Source organism: Oncorhynchus mykiss, chromosome 1, assembly GCF_057628025.1.
Source record: "Oncorhynchus mykiss isolate SJ-2025 chromosome 1, ASM5762802v1, whole genome shotgun sequence".
Lineage (NCBI taxonomy): Eukaryota > Metazoa > Chordata > Actinopteri > Salmoniformes > Salmonidae > Oncorhynchus > Oncorhynchus mykiss.
The window spans coordinates 76,092,839-76,111,692 of NC_143022.1; the positions used below are offsets into that span (position 1 = coordinate 76,092,839).

The following is an 18,854-nucleotide window of genomic DNA, read 5'->3' on the forward strand; positions in this document are numbered from 1 at the left end:
ACAGTTGATGTGTAATAAGGCTGCGATTACAGTATTATGTTGAGATAAACAGTCAGTTTAATTAGCCGTGTTGTGCTAAATTGCTTTGACACTTGGTTTACCCTCATTAAAAACAAGCTATAGAGATGAGTTTCTTTGAAGTATAGCTAGCATTCTGCATCCTCATTTACATACACTTAAATTCTTTGTGAGGATTCTTGCCTTTTTCCATTTAAAAACCTCCACCTTTGTCTCATTTTATTTTCATAGCTATCTACTCACAAAACAGATTACTAAATCAAATGTAATATGTTCACTCACATTCACAATATTATATAAACCTCTAATACAGAACTCATCCGAACAACTTAAATTCCCAACTGTAATGTAATTTCATAAGAAGTAGGAAGAAAAATGCCTCTTTCCCGTCCTTCACTTTCTCTCAAGTCGATTCTGACGTGAATTCTCAGCCCCAGTTGCATTATCCAATTGCCTCTCCCCGAGTGTCTGAGCATTGTCACGTTAGATTTAAAAATGTTCTGTGTATTGTCATTTTGGATTTGCATCTCTCTAAGAAAATCCTGGGGTAAATTTTCACAAGAACAGCATCCCCTTGTATTTCCTGCTTGGAAGATCTGATCTCAAGAAATTACTTTATTTTAATAGTTTCATGGTCACACAAGTAATACGGATTAAAAGTTTAAATGTATTTTATTTTTTTCGTTGATTTCAGTTTATGTGACAAAACAAGCAAGTAGATTGTAGAGAGTCATTGTACCATCTAAACCACTGTGAAATATATTTTCCATAATATACATTTTTTCAGCTGTTTGAAGCTGGTGTACAAAACCCAAAGTAAAATACACAAAATGAAACTTCAGAACGGAAAGCATAGAAGTAATACACCTAGAAAAGATGTACCGCTTCTTGGATTTACTTTCAATGACAATGACAGATCTATGTGAATTCGTCCCAAAAGTTGCATATTGCAGCTTTAATCCTCTCATTAGACTGAGCAATCATTAAAGGGATAGGTCATCTTCATTTCACTATTGGATCTCATTCCTCAGAGATTATTTTTCTAAATTACCTGCAAAATCAGCGGGTAGATACTTCCCTTGAGAAGGGGGCTGAATTGACTGATTCAGCCTCGGTTTCAATTGTCCTCATTAGGAAATGCAACTGAGAATGAAATTTGGGTCTTGGATGCGGGCGTTGATGTGGGTGTCTCTTGTGTAATAATATTAATACATTTTATTTGGGGAACGCCTTTCAAGATACTCAAGGACATCTTGCATTAAAAGTAGGCCTACATAAAATCAAATACAGTACATAAAATCAAATGCACCAATTAAATGTGCAAGAGGTTGAAGAGGTTTGTTTTGAGGAGGTTTTAGAATGTGATGATTGCATGTGGTATGTGTAGGGGGAGTACATTCCAGAGCCTGGGTGCTGAGCAGCTGGGTGCTCCGCCCCTATGGTGGAGAGGTGGAATGGGGTTGTGACAAATAGGGCTATCTTCTGTATACCACCACTACCTTGTCACAACACAACTGATTTGCTCAAACACATTAAGAAGGAAATTAATTCCACAAATTAACTTTGAGAAAGAAACACCTGTTAATTGAAATGCATTCCAGGTGACTACCTCATGAAGCTGGTTGAGAGAATACCAATACTGTGCAAAGCTGTCATCAAGGCAAAGAGTGGCTACTTTGAAGAACCTCAAATATAAAATATATTTAGATTTGTTTAAAACTGGTAAGAAGCTCGTTGACATCCATGGTGCAGCTGTGGCAAGGCTGAAGTGGAGATTAGGCCAGCTTCGGCAGCCTCGGTCTCACTAGTTGAGGCTTAGGTCTGAAAAATAATCACACAATCCTCCCAGTTAGTCACAACTGAATGGAGGAGAGAGAGAGAGAGCACTTGTATTTTTATCTGCATTCTCCTTAAGATTGTATGTCTGCAGCAATGTTTAATAGGCTTGCATTGTTGAGAGCACATCTTAAGTCTTGTTGTCACACACTGTCTGGACTGAGAGTGTGACAGAGCTTTACGTACAACACAAAGCTAATCAGAAGGCTTTACCTCTCCGAACAGATTTAACCTGCGGGATGCTCACTGGTTCCGTGAATAGAGACCCTAAAAGTCCTCATCAATAACACTTTCATGGATGTGAACATATTTACTGTAACAATGAAAGTCAAAGTCTCTCATTAGATGTTGGGGTGAAAGGGGATGCAGAGGGCGATACCCTATAGAAAACTTAACGAGCGATATAGCTGGTGTTGGTTGGCCACAATGAAGTTGTTTAGCTTTTAACTCACCCTTGGATCTTGTGCCCTCTGCCTTGAATGAGAACACGAACAAGACTAGAATAGAGTGTGTCAGTGTCATCTAAGGGACATGGGAGGGTTAGTGGCCCTGGAGCACTCATATCTATAGCTTTGAAATACTTTGAAAGGCTGGTCATGGCTCACATCAACACCTCCATCCCAGACACCCTGGATCCACTCCAATTCATATACTGCCCCAACAGAACAAGAGATGACGCAATCTCTATTGCATTCCACACTGCCCTCACCCACCTGGACAAATTGAATACCTATGTAAGAATGGTGTTCATTGACTACAGCTCAGCATTAACCACCATAGTCCCCTCCTAGCTCATTACCAAGCTCAGGACCCTGGGACTGAACACCTCTCTCTCTCTCTCTGGATCCTGGACTTCCTGACAGGCCGCCCCAAGTGGTAAGGGTAGACAAAAACACATCTGCCACAATCACCATCAAAACAGGGCTCCTCAGTGGTGTGTGCTTAGTGCCATCCTATACTCCCTTTTCACCCACGACTGAGTGGTCACGTACGACTCCAACACCATCATCAAGTTTTCTGAAGACACGATGGTGGTAGGACTGATCACAGACGGCAATGAGACAGCCTACAGAGAGGAGGTTAAAGACCTGGGAGTGTGGTGCCAGGACAACAAACTTTCAACATCAGCAAGACAATGGAGCTGATTGTGGACATCAGGAAACGGAGGGCCGGGCATGCCCCCATTCACATTGACAGGGTTGTAGTGGAGCCGGTCAAGTGATTCAAGTTCCTCTGTGTCCACATCACTACGGAATTAACATGGTTCACACACACCCACACAGTTATGAAGAGGGCAAGACAACGTCTCTTCCCCCTCAGGAGGTTGAAAAGATTTGGCATGGGCCCTCAGATCCACAAAAATGTTTACAACTGCACCGTTGAGAGCATCTTGACTTGCTGCATCACCGCTTGGTACGGCAACTGCAAGGTACCCGACCGCAAGGCACTAAGGAGGGTGACGAGTAGGGCCCAGTGCATCACTGCGGCCAAGCTCCCTGCAATCCAGGACCTCTATACCAGGCGGTGTCAGAGGAAGGCCCAAAAGATTGTCCAAGATTCCAGCCACCCAAGCCGTAAGACTGTTCTCTCTGCTACCGCATGGCAAGCAGTACCAGTGCACCAACTCTGTAACCAACAGGACCCTTAAGGAACTACCCATCCCAGATCTGGGAGAATTGTCATCAACGACACTAATTAGCATAGCGCAACGGTCAAAAAATATTACTAGAAAATATTCATATTCATGAAATCACAAGTGAAATATAGCGAAACACAGCTTAGCCTTTTGTTAATCACCCTGTCATCTCAGATTTTGAAATTATGCTTTACAGCCAAAGCAAGACAAGCGTTTGTGTAAGTTTATCGATAGCCTAGCATAGCATTATGTCCAGCTAGCAGCAGGAAGCTTGGTCACGAAAATCAGAAAAGCAATCAAATTAATTGTTTACCTTTGATGATCTTCGGATGTTTTCACTCACGAGACTCCCAGTTAGACAGCAAATGTTCCTTTTGTTCCATAAAGATTATTTTTATACCCAAAATCCTCCGTTTGTTGGTCACGTTATGTTGAGAAATCCACCGGAAATAGCGGTCACGACAACGCCAAAATAAATTCCAAATTATATCCATAATATCGACAGAAACATGGCAAACGGTTTTTATAATCAATATTCAAGGTGTTTTTCAAATATCTATTCAATAATATATCAACCGGGACAATTGGCTTTTCAGTAGGAGCGAGAGGAAAAATAGCTACCTCTGTCTTTTACGCAAGAATCTCTCTGAGAGCCCTCACCTGTCCACTTACGCAATGTAGTCATTTACGCTCATTCTTCAACATAAAGGCGTGAAACTACATCTAAATGCTGTAGACGCCTTAGGGAATATGTAGAAAAAGGAATCTGGTTGATATCCCTTTCAATGGCCAATAGGGATGCATAGGAACACAACGGTTTCAAAATAAGAGGCACTTCCTGATTGGATTTCCCTCAGGGTTTCGCCTGCAATATCAGTTCTGTTATACTCACAGACAATAGTTTGACAGTTTTGGAAACTTTAGAGTGTTTTCTATCCTAAGCTGTCAATTATATGCATATTCTAGCATCTGGTCCTGAGAAATAGGCTGTTTACTTTGGGAACGTTATTTTTCCAAAAATAGTGCCCCCTAGTTTCAAAAGGTTAACAGCTTCTACCCCCAAGCCATAAGACTCCTAAACAAGACTACTAAATAGCGAATCCAGGTACATTATCCATTTCAAATGACAAATTTATAAAACATGTACCCATAGGCTGCCAGTCAAAAGAAGAAGACAAAACTAAGAAATAAAGTACATACTAAGTTATGCTATAAATGAAATATGAACAGGAAAATAAAATAGAAAATAAGTGTACCTCCACCCCCAACCTCCCATCCCATTCCCCCAACTCCACCCATGTTTTTGATGTAACTTATGAACCGCTTAATGCAAATCTCTACTCTGTGTGAACTGTATGAGTGTGTTTGTGTTCAGCTTTGCTCACTCTCCCCATTCACGCTTGGTTGATGGGTGCTGAAGGGTCCAGGGTGTGAAACTGTAGAGGTCAAGCGGTGGGAGCCAAACCTCAGCCACTGACACATCCTTTTGAACACAGAGTTTGATCCACCATGTCAGGTATAGAGTAAAACCGTACTTCTTACACAGCCTCTTATAGAATACTCCTGGTCTTGAAAAGTCAGAGTATTGGATTGGTTCTTACAGCATGGTGTTTTTCACTTGATTGAGGACATTAATTACTTTTCAGTTAAGTTTTTTTGGTGCTTTATGCATGGAAAATATCATGTTTATTGTATTCTTTCAAAGATCAAACACAATTAAACCTGCAATCGGTTCGACATCAGTACAAAACAAATGAAATGCTTATTGATCTGTTTTTCGCTAATCTTTGGATTTTCTCCCCGCTAATTTCAAAGCTTTTGGTAAACCTCAGCACGTACTAAAATTATCCTGGGATTGATTTTATTGGTCTAAGGTCTAAGATATCGTGAGTCTAGAAACTCTGCTATGAGTCATCAAGGCTTACACCTTATGAAAGGCATTATCTTTAATATATATTCAATATCTACAGAACTCACACAAAGCGCCTGGTCTCTCAATTAGAGAAAACGGTTTTATTAACTAAATACTAATTAAATAATTACATAGCTATTGTTTGAAACATATCCTCATATGAGTGGCAGGTAGCCTAGCGGTTAAGGGCGTTGGGCCAGTAATTGAAAGATCACTGATTTGAATCCCTGAGCCGACTAGGTGTTGATGTACCCTTGAGCAAGGCACTTAACCCTAATTGCTCCAGTGTCGTTGCCAATAATGGCTGATCCCTGGCTGTGACCCAACTCTCTGAGAGCATCTCATGGGGAGTGGGAAATGCAAAAAAAAAATCCTAATAGGACAAATGTTATCACCATTATTATTAGATCCATAAAAGGTATAGTAAAGTGTAATTCTACCGACGTACCTTCCCATAGCTTCTGAAATATAAATATTTTTGATTTGCAATATCAGCCCTGTCTGGTACAGTAGCATGGTTCTGCAGAGTGTCTTTTGATATTTAGAATAAATGTCACCTGGTTTTCAACCTTCCCATGTTACCCCGCTCCTCCACAAACTCTGCTGGCTTCCAGTCGAAGCTTACATCCACTACAAGACCATGGTGATTGCCTACGGAGCAGCAAGAGGAACTGCCCCTCCCTACTTTCAGGCTATGCTCAAACCCTATACCCCTACCCTAGAACTCCGAACTGCCACCTCTGTTCTCTTGGCTCTCCCACCCCTACGGGATGGCAGCTCCCGCTCAGCCCAGCACAAGCTCTTCTCTGGCCTGGCACACCAATGAACCAACACTTGCACTTGACTCCTCCCCTTCTAGCACTGATTTAGCTGATAACTACTTTATTGAGTTTCTATTCCTGTCATATGTGGTTGTCCCACCTAGCTATGGTAAGATGTTAAGATGTAAGTCGCTCTGGATAATAGCATCTGCTAAAATGTCAAATGAAAAAAAGTGAATCCTCTGCCCTCCCTCAGTGGGCTGGTCACACTGTGAAGTCTGAAATAGATTAAATGCTCAGTGGAGAAAAACCCATAGGTAGGAAAGCTTCTGCAAGATTTTTTTTTTGCAAGGCTTCTCACCACCTGCAGAAGTTTACTTGTGTGAGTGTGTCAACATGACCTCTTTCCTGTGTTAGTTTTGTAAGTGTTAGACTGATAGAGTAAGTGACTAGAAGTGCATGAATCTTCCATTGACAGAAATAGTGAAAGCCATTGCTTTTGCCATTGCTTTACTTTCTCTACAAAGCTTAAGTGTAATTAACATTATAAAGCAACAAGGCTCCATCCCCCTCTGTAATATTATCTGCAGTATAATTTATGACCAAGATATTCCAAAAAGATGTCCCTCTCAAGTTACTGAAGCGAAAGTATGAAAATGCATTGTTTTCAGATTAATGAACCTGCACGGGTCCCTGTCTTCCACTTTAAATTAAATTCTTAAAGATCTATTATTCAAATGGGGTTGTGTCCAAGTCAGCAGGAGATAATGGTGTGTCCTCTTGATTGCAACACAGCTGCATGAAACATGCCGTGCTCCAAACATGGAGCATACACTTTAATGGGGAAAATGTAGATCGTTAATAATCCTCTGACTTCCCTGGAACCTCCTTCCTGTATGTTACTGCATTAGGCCATTTGATTAAAGCGTGAAATACAATGTTTTATACTGTCATGTCTGTGACTATCATTAAATGTGAAGACTGTTATTTTATATCAAATCAGTTCTCTAGGTTTAATTATTACGTGATTAAAATAATCATGTAAACAATAATTAAAATTCTTGGTTATCTGCATGATCCCTGTCCATAATGAATCAGCAATATATAAATTGGCTTAATTATTTATTTACTAACTAACTAGATAATCACACAGAATTACATAACAAACAATACATATCGGTTACTAACAATGATAGAAAAGTCCCTAGAGGGCTAAGCCGATATGACCACTTGGTAGACAAAGGAAAGGGGTGGGGACTGAGAAAGAGCGGGAAAAACAAAATAGATTCACTACACACTGTCTATAATTATATTCATTGAAATGCTAATCCTTTGCACATGAAATGCTGCTCATTCGAGAATAATTGCAATTTATATATTTACGCCCGTATGTCGTTGTTGTCTTCTCTGTTGGAATCCTTGATCGTTCTGTAAAGTTCATCAGAGTCTCTGGTTAACTTTCCAAGAAGTCACAATGTCTTTCATGGTTGTAGGTGGTTAGAATGGATACTTAAGAGTACCATTCAGAAATGTTCTCATAGAATAGTTGCTTCGGAGGTTGTCAGTATTCTCGTTCTAGACATACTTCATTTCTAGCTGCAGACTAGTAATTATACGTCTAAGATTTGCTCTTATTCTGCAGTGATCGATAGTTTCAGAGTTTAACCATTTGCAGCCGTGTAGCCAAACACTACAGTTGTATGGTCTAATGGTCTATAGAATTGTAGCTATTCCAACGTGGGAAATCTGACAGCTGGGAAATATACACTTTAAGAGTTACAGTTATGTGTGTTTCCTGTTCTTCATGAGATCACCAAATGAAACACACTTGACATGACTGTCCCTGTTTAGGTCTATGATCCTCCCCCCAGGGCACGTCATGACAATACTGTGTAATTAAAATATTCATAACATACAGTGGGGGGGAAGAATTATTTGATACACTGCCGATTTTGCAGGTTTTCCCACTTACAAAGCATGTAGAGGTCTGTAATTTTTATCATAGGCACACTTCAACTGTGAGAGATGGAATCTAAAACAAAAATCCAGAAAATCACATTGTATGATTTTTAAGTAATTAATTTTCATTTTATTGCATGACATAAGTATTTGATACATCAGAAAAGCAGAACTTAATATTTGTTTGCAATTACAGAGATGATACGTTTCCTGTAGTTCTTGACCAGGTTTGCACACACTGCAGCAGGGATTTTGGCCCACTCCTCCATACAGACCTTCTCCAGATCCTTCAGGTTTTGGGGCTGTCGCTGGGCAATACTGACTTTCAGCTCCCTCCAAAGATGTTCTATTGGGTTCAGTTCTGGAGTCTGGCTAGGCCACTCCAGGACCTTGAGATGCTTCTTACGGAGCCACTCCTTAGTTGCCCTGGCTGTGTGTTTCGGGTCGTTGTCATGCTGGAAGACCCAGCCATGACCCATCTTTCATGCAATAAAATGCAAATGTATTACTTAAAAAGCATACAATGTGATTTTCTGGATTTTTGTTTTACATTCCCTCTCTCACAGTTGAAGTGTACCTATGATAAAAATTACAGACTTCTACATGCTTTGTACAGTGGGGCAAAAAAGTATTTAGTCAGCCACCTATTGTGCAAGTTCTCCCACTTAAAAATATGAAAGAGGCCTGTAATTGTCATCATAGGTACACTTCAACTATGACAGACAAAATGAGAAAAAAAAATCCAGAAAATCACATTGTAGAAAAGGAAAATAAGTATTTGGTCAATAACAAAAGTTTATCTCAATATTTTGTTATATACCCTTTGTTGGCAATGACAGAGGTCAAACGTTTTCTGTAAGTCACAAGGTTTTCACACACTGTTGCTGGTATTTTGGCCCATTCCTCCATGCAGATCTCCTCTACATAACACATATGGAATCATGTAATAACCAAAAAAGTGTTAACAAATGAAAATCTATTTTATATTTGAGATTCTTCAAAGTAGCCACCCTTTGCCTTGATGACAGCTTTGCACACTCTTGGCATTCTCTCATCCAGCTTCACATGGAATGTTTTTCCAACAGTCTTGAAGGAGTTCCTACATATGCTGAGCACCTGTTGGCTGCTTTTCCTTCACTCTGCAGTCCAAGTCATCCCAAGCCATCTAATTTGGGTTGAGGTCGGGTGATTTAATTTTAAACAACCATTTTTTCACCTTTATTTAACCAGGTATGCCAGTTGAGAACAAGTTCTCATTTACAACTGTGACCTGGCCAAGACAGAGCAAAGCAGTGCGACACAAACAACACAGTTACACATGGGATAAACAAACGTACAGTCAATAACACAATAGAAAAGTCAATATATAGTGTGTGCAAATGTAGTAAGATTAGGGAGGGAGGTAAGGCAATAAATAGGCCATAGTGCCAAAATGATTGCAATTTAGCAATTAAACACTGGAGAGATAGATGTGCAGAAGATTAATATGCAAGTAGAGATACTGGGGTGCAAAGGAGAAAAAAAACAATATGGGGATGAGGTAGTTGGGTGGGCTATTTACAGATGTGCTATGTTCATGTGCAATGATCGGTAAGCTGCTCTGACAGCTGATGCTTAAAGTTAGTGAGGGAGATATGTCTCCAGCTTCAGTGATTTTTGCAATTCGTTCCAGTCATTGGCAGCAGAGAACTGGAAGGAAAGGCGGCCAAAAGATTGGCTTTGGGGGTGACCAGTGAAATATACCTAATAGAGTGCGTGCTACTTGTGGGTGCTGCTATGGTGACCAGTGAGCTGAGATAAGGCAGGGCTTTACCTAGCAAAGACTTGTAGATGACCTAGAGCCAGTGGGTTTGGCGAAGAATATGAAGCAAGGGCCAGCCAACGAGAGCATACAGGTCGCTGTGGTAGGTAGTATATGGGGCTTTCGTAACAAAACGGATGGCACTGTGGTAGACTACATCCAATTTGCTGAGTAAAGTGTTGGAGGTTATTTTGTAAATGACATTGCCAAAGTCAAGGATTGGTAGGATAGTCAGTTTTACGAAGGTATGTTTGGGAGCATGAGTGAAGGATGCTTTGTTCGCGAAATAGGAATATATTTTTTGAATGGGGCATGCTTATTTAGGATGGTGATGAAAGCACTTAAAGAATAACCAGGCATCCTTTACTGATGAAATGTGGTCAATATCCTTCCAGGATACCCGGGCCACGTCGATTAGAAATGCTTGCACACTGAAGTGTTTTATGGGAGCATTTGACAGTGATGAGGGGTGGTCGTTTGACTGCGTACCCATTACGGATGCAGCTAATGAGACATTGATCACTAAGATCCTGGTTGAAGACAGCAGAGGTATATTTAGAGGGCCGGTTGGTCAGGATGATATCTATGAGGGTGCCCATGTTAACGGATGTAGGGTTCCACCTGGTATGTTCATTGATAATTTGTGTGAGATTGAGGGCATCAAGCTTAGACTGTAGGACAGCCGGGGTGTTAAGCATATCCCAGTTTAGGTCATCTAACAGTACAAACTCTGAAGATAAATGGGCGGCAATTAATTCACATATGGTGTCCAGTGCACAGCTGGGGGCTGAGGGGGGTCTGTAACAAGTGGCAACAGTGGGAGACTTATTTCTGGGAAGGTGGCTTTTTAAAAGTAGAAGCTCAAACTTTTTGGGCACAGACCTGGGTAGCATGACAGAACTCTGTAGGCTATCTCTGCAGTAGATTGCAACTCCACCCCCCTTGGCAGTTCTATCTTGGCAGAAAATGTTGTAGTTTGGGATGGAAATTTCAGCCTTTTTGGTGGCCTTCCTAAGCCACGATTTAGACACGGTTAGGACATCAGGGTTGGCGTAGTGTGCTAAAGCAGTGAATAAACAAAATTAGGAAGGAGGCTTCTGATGTTAACATGCATGAATCCAAGGCTTTTATGAATTACAGAAGCGCCTGGCGCCTGGGGAACAGAAGTGGAACTGGGGGCTACAGGGCCTGAGTTAACCTCTACATCATCAGAGGAACAGAGGTGGAATAGGAAAAGGGTACGGCTAAAGGCTATAAGAACTGGTCGTCTAGTGGGTTGGGGACAGAGAATAAAAGGAGAAGATTTCTGGGCATGATAGAATAGATTCAAGGCATAATGTACAGACAAGGGTATGGTAGGATGTGAGTACAGTGGAGGTAAACCTAGGCGTTGAGTGACGATGAGAGAGGTTTCGTCTCTGGAGGGACTAGTTAAGCCAGGTGAGGTTTCCGCATATGTGTGGGATGGGACGTCTGTCCGGCATTTTGAGCGCGACTGACGGCTCTAGAGTGAAATAAAACAATAAAAACTAGAAAAACAGCAGTAGACAAGGCATATTGACATTAGAGAGAGGCATAAAGCAATCACAGGTGTTGATCAGGAGAGCTAAGACGACAACAGGTAAATGGTGGAGAATGGGCAGAGCGCGTCAGTTAGGTACATACAGGAGGCTGGGGCCGACAGGTAAACAAAATGAGGTACCATGTTATTGAAACAGTCTAGGGGGCATCAGCTGTGTAGCCAAGTGATCATAGGGTCATAAGAGCAGCAATAGATTAGTCAGGGTGCTGTTCGGCAGTCACTACTATGCTAGGCGAGCAGGGGACACAGCGTTCAGAAAAGCTAAGCTAGCAGGCCGGGGCTAGAAGATTGTTCTTCGGCGACATCTAACAGAATAGCCTGTTGAGACCACAACGGGCGATCACGTCGGCAGTCCAGTCACGTTGGATCGGCGGGGCTCTGTGTCGACAATAAAGGGTCCAGGCCAATTGGCAAAGGATGTATTGTAGCCCTAGAATTAGCTGGTGTCTTTACTATCATTAACTGAAGACTGCTAGTTTTTATCAAAGATTCTCTGTAATTAGTTGCTATGCGATCAACTGATTAATCACGTAACTAATTAACTATGAAATCGGGGCACCAAGGAAAAATATTCAGATTACAAAGTTAGCATTTCCTAAAATAACATTTCAGTTATTTTATCTGACAAATTAGTCTTCGAATTAATGAATTATTTACTTTACCTCACGTTAGTCTCATTCCAAACGTCGTAAATTGTTGTTTATCTGCACGATCCCAGTCTTCACTATGAGTCATCCATATATCAATGATCTTAAATTATTTATTTATTACTAACTAAGTAATTCACAGAAACAAACAAACAAAGGTAAATATAATGATAGGAAAATGTGCCCTAGTGGGCTGAACCGGCATGGCGGCTTGTTAGATAAAGGAGAAGTGGGGGTCGACTAAGAAGTGACTACAGAGTGATAATTATAACAATTAAAATGCTAATCCTTTTCACATGAACGTTCACTCATTCGGGAACAATTGCAATCAATATATATACAGTGCCTTGCGAAAGTATTCGGCCCCCTTGAACTTTGCGACCTTTTGCCACATTTCAGGCTTCAAACATAAAGATATAAAACTGTATTTTTTTTGTGAAGAATCAACAACAAGTGGGACGCAATCATGAAGTGGAACGACATTTATTGGATATTTCAAACTTTTTTAACAAATCAAAAACTGAAAAATTGGGCGTGCAAAATTATTCAGCCCCCTTAAGTTAATACTTTGTAGCGCCACCTTTTGCTGCGATTACAGCTGTAAGTCGCTTGGGGTATGTCTCTATCAGTTTTGCACATCGAGAGACTGGCATTTTTTCCCATTCCTCCTTGCAAAACAGCTCGAGCTCAGTGAGGTTGGATGGAGAGCATTTGTGAACAGCAGTTTTCAGTTTTTTCCACAGATTCTCGATTGGATTCAGGTCTGGACTTTGACTTGGCCATTCTAACACCTGGATATGTTTATTTTTGAACCATTCCATTGTAGATTTTGCTTTATGTTTTGGATCATTGTCTTGTTGGAAGACAAATCTCCGTCCCAGTCTCAGGTCTTTTGCAGACTCCATCAGGTTTTCTTCCAGAATGGTCCTGTATTTGGCTCCATCCATCTTTCCATCAACTTTAACCATCTTCCCTGTCCCTGCTGAAGAAAAGCAGGCCCAAACCATGATGCTGCCACCACCATGTTTGACAGTGGGGATGGTGTGTTCAGCTGTGTTGCTTTTACGCCAAACATAACGTTTTGCATTGTTGCCAAAAAGTTCAATTTTGGTTTCATCTGACCAGAGCACCTTCTTCCACATGTTTGGTGTGTCTCCCAGGTGGCTTGTGGCAAACTTTAAATGACACTTTTTATGGATATTTTTAAGAAATGGCTTTCTTCTTGCCACTCTTCCATAAAGGCCAGATTTGTGCAATATACGACTGATTGTTGTCCTATGGACAGAGTCTCCCACCTCAGCAGTTCATCCAGAGTGATCATGGGCCTCTTGGCTGCATCTCTGATCAGTCTTCTCCTTGTATGAGCTGAAAGTTTAGAGGGACGGCCAGGTCTTGGTAGATTTGCAGTGGTCTGATACTCCTTCCATTTCAATATTATCGCTTGCACAGTGCTCCTTGGGATGTTTAAAGCTTGGGAAATCTTTTTGTATCCAAATCCGGGCTTTAAACTTCTTCACAACAGTATCTCGGACCTGCCTGGTGTGTTCCTTGTTCTTCATGATGCTCTCTGCGCTTTTAACGGACCTCTGAGACTATCACAGTGCAGGTGCATTTATACGGAGACTTGATTACACACAGGTGGATTATATTTATCATCATTAGTCATTTAGGTCAACATTGGATCATTCAGAGATCCTCACTGAACTTCTGGAGAGAGTTTGCTGCACTGAAAGTAAAGGGGCTGAATAGTTTTGCACGCCCAATTTTTCAGTTTTTGATTTGTTAAAAAAGTTTGAAATATCCAATAAATGTCGTTCCACTTCATGATTGTGTCCCACTTGTTGTTGATTCTTCACAAAATATACAGTTTTATATCTTTATGTTTGAAGCCTGAAATGTGGCAAAAGGTCGCAAAGTTCAAAGGGGCCGAATACTTTCACAAGGCACTGTATATATATATATATTTATGCTCATTGTGTCATCTTGATCGCTGGTGAAAAGTTTTTGTCTTTCGTAGAATTGTCCGTCTCTCTCCCTCTCTCTCTCTCTGTCTTGGTTAGAGGGGATAGTTCAAATTGACATTCATTATAGAATGGATGTTTTGGCGGTTGTCGTTCTTCGCGTTCAATGATACCGAATTCCTAGCTGCAGACTAGTATTTAATATCAAAGACTTGTTCTCATTCTGTCGGTATCGATAGTCTAAGAGTTTAACCACGTGGTATGGTTAAAAGATTCAGCAATGGTCTGCCACCTTTTGTCCCCCTCATAATGGCGAAAAACATGGTCTAGTGATAATTTCTCAAAGTTTTGTTTTTTTCAGAATGGCAGAAAAGGGCTTTCCCAGGATGTCTGACCCAAACTGGGCTCAGGGGCGGTCCTCTGATTTAGTTCAAATCCAATTCCCTTTTTGAGTTTTCCTTCATTAAACAGTCCAAAATCACATTTGTAAAATTGTGTAAACAGTATCATACTCACTCAATCATCTTATACAGCAATTAGATGTAAACCTTATATCTGGGGCTATTATATAAACAGCGATATGGTAATGTTGCCACACCGTCTCCCATGAACTTCCCAAGTTGTGACAAACGGACCAGTTCGTAGCTGGATTCTTCACTGATCTTTTACACTTTCTCTGGAACATGAAATTTGTTCATACCTCAAGTTCTGTGAGGTGGAAGGATTTCCTTTGTCTCCATGAAAAACTACTCTCTATAACTGTGTGTCCATGGGGTCTTCTCAGGAATTTACGACCTCTGACCACAGCAGCCCAGTTGAAGTGGGGGAGGGGCAGGTATAAGGGGATGGGGTTGCTATACTCTGGACCTTGGCTAACGCCACTGCCACGAAGCTAGCACCAGTTAGCCGTGAGCCAGGCACATCTCCCTGCTAGCAAACTAAATTCTACAATACCTCTTTCGCCATCTGGCTTGGATTCTCTGTCGACACGGCCCCCCGCCACACCACCACGACTGGTCTGCCGACGAATATCAATCCGCTGTGCCTTCAACCGGCCTCCGTCTGAACAGACCGGCCTCCCCCGGGCTACTAACTTTAAACGCTGTGTCGCCCGCGTGCTAGCGTAGTGGCGGCTTCCCTGTTCCATCTACTGCTGCCCACTGGACACTATGATCACTTGGCTACATAGCTGATGCCTGCTGGACTGTCCATTAATCACGGTACTCCATTCTGTTTATCTATGTTTTATCTGTCGGCCCCAGCCGCGAACTCAGTCTCTGTGTGTAGTTAATCCGACCCTCTTTGCCTAGTCATTGCCATTTTACCTGCTGTTGTTGTGTTAGCTGACTAGCTGTTGTTGTCTCACCTGTTGTTTTAGCTAGCTCTCCCAATCAACACCTGCGATTACTTTATACCTTGCTGTATGTCTCTCTCAAATATCAATATGCCTTGTATACTGTTGTTCAGGTTAGTTATCATTGTTTTAGTTTACAATGGAGCCCCTAGTTCCACTCCTCACACCTCTGATACCTCCTTGGTCCCACCTCCCACACATGCGGTGACCTCACCCATTATAACCAGCATGTCCAGAGATACAACCTCTCTTATCATCACCCAGTGCCTGGGCTTACCTCCGCTGTACCCGCACCCCACCATACCCCTGTCTGCACATTATGCCCTGAATATATTCTACCACGCCCATAAATCTGCTCCTTTTATTCCTTGTCCCCAACGCTCTAGGCGACCAGTTTTGATAGCCTTTGGCCGCACCCTCATCCTACTCCTCCTCTGTTCCTCGGGTGATTTGGAGGTAAACCCAGGCCCTGCATGTCCCCAGGCACCCTCATTTGTTGACTTCTGTGATCGAAAAAGCCTGGGTTTCATGCATGTCAACATCAGAAGCCTCCTTCCTAAGTGTGTTTTACTCACTGCTTTAGCACACTCTGCCAACCCTGATGTCTGAATCCTGGTTTAGGAAGGCCACCAAAAATCCTGAGATTTCCATACCCAACTATAACACTTTCCGTCAAGATAGAACTGCCAAAGGGGGAGGAGTTGCAATCTACTGCAGAGATAGCCTGCAAAGTTCTGTCATACTTTCCAGGTCTATGCCCAAACAGTTTGAGCTTCTAATTTTAAAAATTAATCTCTCCCAAAATAAGTCTCTCACTGTTGCCGCCTGCTACTGACCCCCTCAGCTCCCAGCTGTGCCCTCTAGCTGCAGAGTTTGTTCTGTTAGGTGACCTAAACTGGGATATGCTTAACACCCCGGCAGTCCTACAATCTAAGCTAGATGCCCTCAATCTCACACAAATCATCAAGGAACCCACCAGGTACAACCCTAAATCCGTAAACATGGGCACCCTAATTGACATTATCCTGACCAACTTGCCCTCCAAATACACCTCTGCTGTCTTCAATCAGGATCTCAGCGATCACTGCCTCATTGCCTGTATCCGCTACGGGTCCGCGGTCAAAAGACCACCTCTCATCACTGTCAAACGCTCCCTAAAACACTTCTATGAGTAGGCCTTTCTAATCGACCTGGCCCGGGTATCCTGGAAGGATATTGACCTCATCCCGTCAGTTGAGGATCCCTGGTCATTCTTTAAAAGTAACTTCCTCACCATCTTAAACAAGCATGCTCCGTTCAAAAATGCAGAACTAAGAACAGATATAGCCCTTGGTTCACTCCAGACCTGACTGCCCTCGATCAGCACAAAAACATCCTGTGGCGGACTGCAATAGCATTGAATAGTCCCCACGATATGCAACTGTTCAGGGAAGTCAGGAACCAATACACGCAGTCAGTCAGGAAATCCAAGGCCAGTTTTTTCAAGCAGAAATATGCATCCTGTAGCTCTGACTCCAAAATGTTCTGGGACACTGTAAAGTCCATGGAGAACAAGACCACCTCCTCCCAGCTGCCCACTGCACTGAGACTAGGTAACACGGTCACCACCGATAAATCCGTGATAATCGAAAACTTCAACAAGCATTTCTTAACGGCTGGCCATGCCTTCCTCCTGGCTACTCCAACCTCGGCCAAAAGCTCCTCAAGGTACTAAACGATATCATAACCGCCATCGATAAAAGACAGTACTGTGCAGCCGTCTTCATCGACCTGGCCAAGGCTTTCGACTCTGTCAATCACCATATTCTTATGGGAAGACTTAGTAGCCTCGGTTTTTCTAATGACTGCCTTGCCTGGTTCACCAACTACTTTGCAGACAGAGTTCAGTGTTTCAAATCAGAGGGCATGTTGTCCGGTCCTCTGGCAGTCTCTATGGGGGTGCCACAGGGTTCAATTCTCGGGCTGGCTCTTTTCTGTGTATATATCAATGATGTTGCTCTTGCTGCAGGCGATTCCCTGATCCACCTCTACGCAGACGACACCATTCTGTATACTTCTGGCCCTTCCTTGGACACTGTGCTATCTAACCTCCAAACGAGCTTCAATGCCATACAACACTCCTTCCTTGGCCTCCAACTGCTCTTAAACGCTAGTAAAACCAAATGCATGCTTTTCAACCGTTCGCTGCCTGCACCCGCACGCCCGACTAGCATCACCACCCTGGATGGTTCCGACCTAGAATATGTGGACATCTATAAGTACCTAGGTGTCTGGCTAGACTGCAAACTCTCCTTCCAGACTCATATCAAACATCTCCAATTCAAAATCAAATCTAGAGTCGGCTTACTATTTCACAACAAAGCCTCCTTCACTCACGCAGCAAAACTTACCCTAGTAAAACTGACTATCCTACCGATCCTCGACTTCGGCGATGTCATCTACAAAATAGCTTCCAATACTCTACTCAGCAAACTGGATGCAGTTTATCACAGTGCCATCCATTTTGTTACAAAAGCACCTCATACCACCCACCACTTTGACCTGTATGCTCTAGTCGGCTGGCCCTCTCTACATGTTCGTCGCCAGACCCACTGGCTCCAGGTCATCTACAAGTCTATGCTAGGTAAAGTTCCACCTTATCTCAGTTCACTGGTCACGATGGCAACACCCACCTGTAGCACGCGCTCCAGCAGGTGTATCTCACTGATCATCCCTAAAGCCAAAACCTCATTTGGCCGTCTTTCCTTCCAGTTCTCTGCTGCCTGCGACTGGAACGAATTGCAAAAATCGCTGAAGTTGGAGACTTTTATCTCCCTCACGAACTTTAAACATCTGCTATCTGAGCAGCTAACCAATCGCTGCAGCTGTACATAGTCCATCGGTATATAGCCCACCCAATTTACCTACCTCATCCCCATACTGTTTTTATTTTATTTACTTTTCTGCTCTTTTGCACACCAGTATCTCTACCTGCACATGTTCATCTGATCATTTATTACTCCAGTGTTAATCTGCTAAATTGTAATTATTCACTCCTATGGCCTATTTATTGCCTTCCTCCTCATGCCTTTTGCACACAATGTATATAGATTATTTTTTTTCTACTATGTTATTGACTTTATTATTTATTGTTTACTCCATGTGTAACTCTGTGTTGTCTGTTCACACTGCTATGCTTTATCTTGGCCAGGTCGCAGTTCTTGTTCTCAACTAGCCTACCTGGTTAAATAAAGGTGAAATATATATATTTTTTTTAAATACTCAAAGTTGCCAACGTCATAACATACCCCCCCCCCCCTGGTGGTTTGGATCTTGTTTTTCCTGCAGGTTACAAATCAACATAAAATCCTGAACACGTGATGTCCAGTTTGTAGATCATCGTTGCAG

The 18,854-nt window shown here is 42.2% G+C and overlaps 1 protein-coding gene across 2 annotated transcripts in view; it reads left to right on the forward strand.

Annotated features, from left to right (window-relative positions):
* Window positions 1–18,854, forward strand: part of LOC110528891 (protocadherin-15) — a 275,550-nt gene that overhangs the window by 65,887 nt on the left and 190,809 nt on the right. The gene's annotated exons all lie outside the window — the stretch shown is intronic.